This window comes from Coenobita brevimanus, chromosome 6 (genome assembly GCF_032717465.1).
Source record: "Coenobita brevimanus isolate Jiangsu-jjx chromosome 6, ASM3271746v2, whole genome shotgun sequence".
NCBI classification, from domain to species: Eukaryota; Metazoa; Arthropoda; class Malacostraca; order Decapoda; family Coenobitidae; genus Coenobita; species Coenobita brevimanus.
Window position 1 is genome coordinate 34426963 of NC_136959.1, and position 6035 is coordinate 34432997.

General features: G+C 45.4%; 1 pseudogene; it reads right to left on the minus strand.

Moving 5' to 3' along the window:
• Window positions 1-3559: 3559 nt before the first annotated feature.
• LOC145403038 (5S ribosomal RNA) lies at window positions 3560-3679 on the minus strand (annotated as a pseudogene).
• Between the last annotated feature and the right edge of the window lie 2356 nt (window positions 3680-6035).

Sequence of the window (6035 nt, forward strand, 5' to 3'; positions counted from 1 at the left end):
TCTGAACTGTCTGCTTGCATTCCTCCACCTCTACGACGGGCGCGTAGCACCCGTCTGGCAGCAAACTCTCATCCCTTTTCTGTCCAACTCTCTAATGCAAGAGTTAACCGTTACTCCCAGTCTTTCATTCATGCAACAGGTCAGCTCTGGAACTGTCTCCCTCTGTCTGTATTTCCTCCTGCCTATGATCTCCAGTCTTTCAAACGCAGTGTGTCCAGGCATCTCAAAATGATCGGATCTTGAATTTGGCTCTCTATTGTATTTTGTTTTTTCTCTTGGAGGGAACTGTTACTGCGGGCTCATGGCCTTTGGTTCCTTCTTCCTCGCATAAAAAAAAAAAAAAAAAAAAAAAAAAAAATTGGTATTAGAAAGCAGTTTTGATGAGTAAACTGTATATTTAAGCACAAAAACTTGTCCACGTCCAATGTTTTACAGCTCAAAGTTACCTGAAGAAGAATGTCAGCGACTAACTAAGCAGAAGGGTTCACTCACATTAACTACATATTGCATGGATTTTCCTCTAGACAGATTTACTTATAGAGAATGTGTAATTGTTACCACGAAATATAATAACATACCTGGCAATTAAACAAACGAACACTCTACTAGAAATTCGCACAAACACACAAGCTGCGTTATTAGAAGCATCAGGAACAGAAAGTGAAAAAAAAAAAAAAAAAAAAAAGCAGTATATGTTCATATATGTCGTGCTGTACTTCACGACTTTGGATGTAATGGAATTCCAGCCCTGTGTTATGAACGCAATAATCTGTTTATTTGTCCCAGACAGTTTCGTACTATTGATTGCTGGCCAAAAATGTTCAGTGGTTGAAGATGCTGGACACACTCGACCATGACAGTTTTACTTTCTACTTGTGAAATGGACACCGGAGGGATAGCACACAAAGACTACACACTTATAGAGATAACACACACACACACACACACACACACACACACACACACACAACCAATTCATAAAACAATATTGAAAACTGCAAGAATGAGGAGGGAAGGGTAAATGTCTCTGAGACAGAAGAGAAATTTGAAATGAAAAGAGGAGGAGGGAAACAGAGATTCAATGCAACTGACAGGTGACAGAAGAGATGCACTGGGAGTGAGGAGAAGGACTGAGAAGAGAGACGACTGAGGGAAGGACTTGCTATATAGAGAGGGGAACTGGTGCACATGGAATTCAGGGGGAGGTTACGGAAGAGAGGACGATATGAGAGACAAAGCCGAATGTTAAGGAATGAGAGGATGCTGCTGCCACGGGAGAGGGAGAGGTGGGAAGGAGGGCAGGGGATCATCTTGAAGTGAGACTGAGACAGGTTGTGAGAGAAGAGTGATGGGGAGAGAGAGATAGAGCTGTGAAGGGGGGAGGAAGGGTTGAGGAGTGTTAGCGAGAAGAGAAAGGGGGAAGTACCACACTGAGTGGAAGTGAGGAGAAGGTGAAGGAAGGAGGTTTTAAACGGTAACCGCAAATGAGGCTAAGGAATAGTAGAGAGAGAGGCTCTATGAAAAAGGAAAAGAACAAATGGGATATCCTGATAATGGGAATGAACTGAAGGAAACGGAATGTATGTTAGGTGTAGGAGTGGGGGAGATCTAGCAACATGTAATGACTGGGGTGCTATGTACTCGTAAGAAGAACTGCTACCCATTTGATCCCCCAGTCAGCCCTTTGCTCTTATTGCAGACTTGTTAATTAAAACAATTTCCAATACTGAGATGACTTTGCACACGCCATCAGTGGGCAGGTGGCTGCAGCACACTTTACTGAGCGGAGCTGCCAGTGTTTATAAATATGGGCATGCATTACGCTTGGCAGCTCTGATGTAAAATCCCCCAAAAACCTGATTTGCTGTGCTCGATATAATGCCTGGCTACACTTTCCCGCGGCTCTCAAGATGTTAGTTTTTGTGGTGATGGTGATATATTTTAGAGCACACGCTTCACTAGTGAGCACTGAGGAGTTCTAGTTTTTTTACCTCCTGCAGTACGAGGCTCAGGAAAGCTACAAACATTTTGTATGTGCGGTTCTGTGTGATTAAATAACTTAGTTAACCCACCACGTGCTGGCCACTCCCACCCCTAAATGTCACCTCCGGGCCGGGCAATTTTTTTTTTTTTTTTTTTTTTTGGCTAAAATGATAAATTTTGATGTCAAAAAAACGAATATGACCATAAAAAAACTCACCGGAGGCTTGAAGTGCTTTTTTCGTGGTCTCTCTGCCACCCCCCCCCGGAGGCGTGAGAGGGCGGGGAATCCCCAGCGGCGATGAGAGAAAACGCGTTTTCTATTCAAGGTAAACTCAGGTATTCTCGCCACCGTGACTCAGGGAAGGTATAGGAATGGTCTTAACACTTTTCTGTCCACTTCTCACCCACACTCACACAAAAAAATCTTATTTCATAAAGAAATCGTGTTTTTTGGGGGAAAAAATCACTTACTCATGCAACACTATACGTATCACTGTGAATGCATTGTCTTGCAGTTACGAGAAAATATGCATAGCTTGACTTCACAATGTACAGCCCTTTCACTTACAGCAAATTATTTACAACATTCCTTCAGTATACACAGACATTACCAGAGTATTTTTGATCCTCTCACTGTGAATATATCGTAGGCCTATAACAATTACGAGAACATAAGTAAAACTTTACTCCACAACGTTCAGTCCTCACACTTACGAGAAAATATTTACATGTCATCACTGTATGCTGTACTTATAATAACACTTCCTGAGCGTCTTTTTTCGTATTTACAACACTTTTTTAGTGTCTTTTTTTCGCTTGTCATTACCACACTATTGTTTCTCAATAGTTAGCGAGAGTGTGATACTCCTTGAAGCATGGGTATACGCACAGTCTTACACCACACTCGGCACACATATACCTTGAGTCCTTCCTCTTAGTACGTGGCCTTACAGTGCTGTTTGCACACACGAGACGCCTCCGCTGGGGATTCTGACGTGTTGCACTTGGAGGGACGATTTTGGGGAAGTGTCTAGAGATGAGGCGGAGATGTGTGGCGGCAGTGTGGCAGTGGCGAGCAGCACTTCTATCTTCACCATATTCACCCACTATCTCCCGTACCAGCTCGCGAATATAGCCCTCGAATGTCTCTTGGATGCCAGTGGTCTGTGCATGGAGATAGTGAGCATTAAGGACGGTGATGTCGAGGAGATGGAAGAATAATTTTTTATACCACTTCATCGTGGGCCTGGCACAGTCAGTGCTAGAAATCACGGCGTCTGATTGATCCACCTGTCGCATATTCACGTTGTACGCCAAGACAGGTTCTGGTTTCCGGACATGGCGCTGCCCTTCTGCCTTGTAATCTGCCCTGTCTGTGCTGAGTAAAAGGGGCCGATGAACAAACGAGAGGAGGAATACTTCGCGGCTGTGATGCAATGCTGTTGCAAGGATATTATATTCAGTCATTCATTGCCAGATGCCATGTATCCCAAACGGGGTGGCCAAGGGCTTAGAGTTAATTGTTTTTACAGAGAGAGGGCACTAATCCTCCACCAACCCCACTTGACACGTAGGGATGTCAACAGCATCTGGTGTTCCCAGGCGGTCACCCATCCAAGTACTAACCAGACCCAACGTTGCTTAACTTCGCTGATTGGACGGGAAGTGGTGTACTCAACCTGGTATACTTGAGACTAATGAAAGAAAACATGTTTCTTGCTTCCTTATTCCTTCTTGCAATGAATTTCACTTTACCACATTCACTGATGGAACTGGGACACGATAATGGTCTTTGGCTTCTTAGTCACATTCTATACCTGAAAGATGCTTTGTAAAAAACAACCTCATTTTTCTGAAGCTTCCTCCCCGCCTTCACCATGTGCCGATGGTTCATCTTTACAGTGCCGCTCAGAACAGTTTCGTGCAGGTGAAGGTACCTGGCGAGAAGGGGGCTTGTGTACCAATTATCGAGGTATAAGATGTGCCCATGATGAAGGTATTCCTTGATCATAAATTTTACCACAGTCCCTGAGAGTCCCAAACTTCTATCTTCTGTAATGTCCATCTGAACACTTGTGTACAGGGCTATGTCCTGCACATACCCAGATCTTACAGTCGCACATCACGAAGATTTTGAAGCCAAACCTGTGTCTTTTGCTGGGGATATACTGACGAAAAGCAATATTACCTCTCCATAGCACTAGACTCTCGTCTATGACGAGGTCTCGGTATGTAGAGAAGGAGGTATGGAATTTCTCTCGAAGGTGATCAAAAACCAGATGTATCCTCCTCATCCTGTCCATGTTATTTGCATTAGCAGGGTCAAGGGTGTCAAAAAAATGAAGACGGCTCAGGATGTACTAAAAAGGATTCCTTTCCATCACCTTACCAAAAAATTATGTTACCAATACTGGATCAACAGTCCAATACGAGGGAAGCTGATTTTTTTTCAATATGCCCATCAAAAGCACAAGTGCTAGGAACACATACATTTCACCCAGGGTCACGTCAGATTCAAACAATTGGCTGTGTCGTGTCTGTGTTGTTCCCCCACGTTCAAATGCAGCAAAGGCGTTGGTCAGAGCCACAATCTCCAAAACAAACTCCACAGGAAAGTAGTTCCTGAAAAAGTCAAGCGTACTGGAGGTATGGTGAAGTTCAGGTACACTACACCCGGCCTCATTTTCGTGGGTGAACGGGTGAATGTGGGGACAAAGTCACTACCGTCCTCCCACTCCCACGTCATTTCCTCCTCATCATCATCATCGCCTCTGTGTTCCTCGGGCTGTGGGGAAGCATGGGGAAGTGTGGGGAATGGGGGAAGAATTTCACGTGAGGTGCTGGGTGTAGGGAAGACGGGAAGACTGTCCTGAGGTGCTGGGCTGAGCTGGGTCACGGGGAGGCAAGGGAGAGTGCGGGCGAGATGAGTCACTATCCGCCAACAATGGAACTTTCTCAAATCTTCCATGTTTCCTCCTCACACTTTCCTCCCCACGTGGTGAAATCCTTTTCCTCCCCAATCACCCCTTAACTGCACGACTACCTTCCTCCTCCTTTTCCTCCTCATCGTCGTGATGTGAAAGGCGACGACATGAAGGTGGCCTCCTACCACGTGTTGCCCTAGAGTAGCCCACATACCTGGATTTTCTAGGTGAGGGAATTTCGTCATCGCTACTACTTTCCTCCTCAGGCTGGATGTAGTCCTTATCCTGCATGTCGTCATCCTCCAGATCACTTTCCCCAGTGTAGGGAACCCTCAGGAGGTCCTGAATCTCCTTGTCAGAGAGATCGCGACGAGACATCACTGCACTGTATGACTGACACAAGCAGAGTGAGGCAGAGCAAGCGTGAGGCGGAAGCGCGTGGGTGTATGGGTCAGGCCACCTGAGGGCAGACTCACAGGAAGGGCTGCCCTACAAGCATACCAATTTTTGTGCACCTAGCATGAAAATTGTGCTCACAATGATTTTTTGAAATCAAGACCATTTTAAAACGGCACTGACACAGAGCACGCAATTACGTCAGACCGTTCTAAAATGGCACTGGCACGGGGCAGGTTAATACATGGACAAGTGGCTGGCTGAGAGTATTTGACTTAGGAGTAGGTAAGTGGTTATTTGTTTGCATCGGGGGATGGCATGAAAGACTTGGTTGGGTACAGAGGTTGGGTAGATAGTATCGGCTGCTATGAGGGTGGGATAGTTGGATAAACATGTGAGGTAGCAGTTAGTATGTGGGTGAGCTGGAAAGTAACTGAGTGGCTAGGTAAGCAAAGGCTTTTTGTCTCATTAACTCTCCTCCTCTTACTGACTCCCTTCAACCTCTGTCTCTTCGCCGCACTGTTGCATCTTTATCTTTTTTCTATCGCTACTTTAATGGTCACTGCTCCTCTGAACTGTCTGCTTGCATTCCTCCACCTCTACGACGGGCGCGTAGCACCCGTCTGGCAGCAAACTCTCATCCTTTTTCTGTCCAACTCTCTAATGCAAGAGTTAACCGTTACTCCCAGTCTTTCATTTATGCATCAGGTCAGCTCTGGAACTGTCTCCCTC